The following is a 2,804-nucleotide window of genomic DNA, read 5'->3' as shown; positions in this document are numbered from 1 at the left end:
TATTCATCCGTTACGAAACTTTTTATGTATTTATCTTTCTAATCATATCTACCTATCATTCTCTGAACCTATCTATATCTAGTTTTTTTGTCACTGTATCTATCTATATATCTTTTTATCTATCTATAAATGTATCTATGCATCTCTTATCTATTTCTTAAGCTACCCATCGATCATCTGCCAATTTTCATATTTACCAGTCCTTCGATTACTCTGTGTGTATTGGTGTGCGCGCGTATACATATACACAGACAGACGATCACGCACACACACGCACGCATGCACGCACGCTCAACACACACACACACACACACACACACACGCACGCATGCACGCACGCTCAACACACATACACACACACACACACACACACACACACGCATGCACGCACGCTCAACACACATACACACACACACACACATACACATACAGAGTTATATATACTCACATAGGATCTTTTTTAAAACGGGGGCCACATTTTTCATTAACGAAACACTTTGAAACTTGGAACACTGGTAGAATGTGTCATATAAAACATCTTTTTCTCTTAGTCTTCTTAAAAAAAAAAGAAATCCATAAATTATTCCATGTTAAAGTTGTCGTATTTCTGTAATTTCAACCAATCACTGACGTCCATTCAGCCGATATACATTAAGTGCCGACTACATAAACAAACGATTCTGAAACAATTAACCCTAACCCTAACCCTAATTCTAACCCTAACCCTAACCCTAGGGTTAGGGTTAGGGTTAGGGTTAGGGTTAGGGTTAAGGTTAGGGTTAAAGCAAACTTAAAATGAAAAAAGCAAATAAAACGAAGGTATGGAGATTAAATACGCTTTACATGGCTTAATGAGCCAAAGGAGTAAAGGTAAACAACTGAATACTTGTCAGTGATTGGTTGAAATTATCGAAATAAGACAATTTTTTACATGAAATAAATTCGAATACAAAAATATTTTTCTGTTCTATAACACAAAATAGATAAGTATACGAAGTTTGAAAGTCTTTCGGTACCAAAAACACTACGTAAAACATTAATGAAAAATGTGGCCCCCGTTTTAAAAAAAGATCCCTCACATATTTACGCATAACTACATAAACACATAATACAGGGATAGAGAGAGAGAGAGTGGGAGACAGAGTGAAGAAGGCGCATGGCTTAGTGGTTAGAGCAGGTGTGTCAAACTCATTTTAGTTTCCGGGCCTCATATCAACTCAGTTTGATCCCAAACGAGCCGGACCAGTAAAATCATGTCTTAAGAACCTATAAATAGCAATTTCAAAATTTTCCCTTTGTTTTAGTGTAAAAAACTACATTCTGAAAATATTCGTGTTTAAAGAATAATTTTTTTTTCTTTTGCAAACCATTGAATAAGTGAAAGTGGTAACTGCTAAAGAAGACTGAGTTATCAAACTACCTTGTAAATGTATACAATTTATAAATTAAAAGAAAACACTTTGAAAAACATTTAAGAACACTTTTATTTTTTATCATTTATTTTCAATGTGTTCCTGAAACTTGGCATCTTTCCTCTTTCATACATGCATCAACATCAGGCGTCAAATCCTGAGTAGCAGCCAACTTCAGGATGTCATTTAGGTGCTTATGTGTGAACCTTGAACGCAGTTCTTTTTTATTGATGCTCATTACAGAGAAAACTTGTTCACAAAGGTAGGTCGTGCCGAACATACACTAAACTTTCGCAGCAAGGGCTGTCAATTTAGGGTACTTTGGAAAGAGATACTGATAAAATGTGTTCAAGCCCACCGAGGTAAATTTGTAATTCAAATCTGAATCACACTGCAAGTCAATCATCTCAAGTTGGATGTTGACGGGCAGATCAGAGGCGATGGCTGTAAATGGCGAGCGAAACACTGTGAAATCTGAAACTTGCTGAAGCTCTCACAGCAATCCCGTGATATTGTCTTTGTACCGATTCGTGTCAATATTATCTGCGGTCGTAACCACATGTTTTAGACAACGAAAAGGATCAGGGTCACCACCTGACAATTGTGTCTCCCACAAAATAGCTTCCACTTGAACGTGCGTATGCTTTCAAAATACTGCGTGACAAATTTTTACGGCCTTACAGCACTTTGTTCAGATAATTCAAGTGCTCTGTAATATCCACGTTAAATGCTAAATGTTGCAGCAATTCTGATGATTGAAATTCTAACACTGGTTTGCCATTTTTCTCCATGAACTGTTCAATTTCTCTTAGGTTAAAGAAACGCTTCAACACAGCACCTCGGCCTAACCACCTTACCTCGGTTTGATATGGCAAGCCATAGGTAACGCCTATATCGCTGAGAAGATTGTGAAACTGATGGTGATTCAGACTTCTATTTCGGATGAAAATAACAGTTCGGACAACCACTTCCAGGACGTGATCCATTTTGAACGACTTGCAACATAATGCTTCCTGGTGCAAAATGCAGTGAAATATCCAAAAATTACGTCTTTTATTTGCTTTTTTCTCAATCACTGATGGAGCGCCATCTGTAGCCATGCTGACAGCACGGGCCCTGTCCACTCCGACCCTGTCCAGTGCTCCAACGAGAGAGATGAAAATGTCATTTGCTATTGTGGTGTCCCTCATAGGAACCAACAGTCAAGGTCTCGTATACACCACGAGTGAATATGGTCAGTTGCGTGACATCCAAAATGTCTGTGCTCTCATCAATTGTTACCGAAAATGCAATAATTGACTTGACTTTGTGCTTCAGTTGCCTCTCCAAATCTGCAAAAAGATCTGAAATCCTATCTGCCACAGTGTTTCTCATCAGGCTAATGTTGGTAAA

The 2,804-nt window shown here is 38.1% G+C and overlaps 1 pseudogene; it reads right to left on the bottom strand.

The window, feature by feature from the left end:
• Positions 1-2,089: 2,089 nt before the first annotated feature.
• Positions 2,090-2,512, bottom strand: LOC149133226 (general transcription factor II-I repeat domain-containing protein 2B pseudogene; annotated as a pseudogene).
• Between the last annotated feature and the right edge of the window lie 292 nt (positions 2,513-2,804).

Source organism: Octopus bimaculoides, chromosome 11, assembly GCF_046866305.1.
Source record: "Octopus bimaculoides isolate indiv1 chromosome 11, ASM4686630v1, whole genome shotgun sequence".
Classification (NCBI taxonomy): domain Eukaryota; kingdom Metazoa; phylum Mollusca; class Cephalopoda; order Octopoda; family Octopodidae; genus Octopus; species Octopus bimaculoides.
The sequence above is the reverse complement of the archived record's forward strand: the minus strand, read 5'-3'. Positions and strand labels throughout refer to the sequence as shown.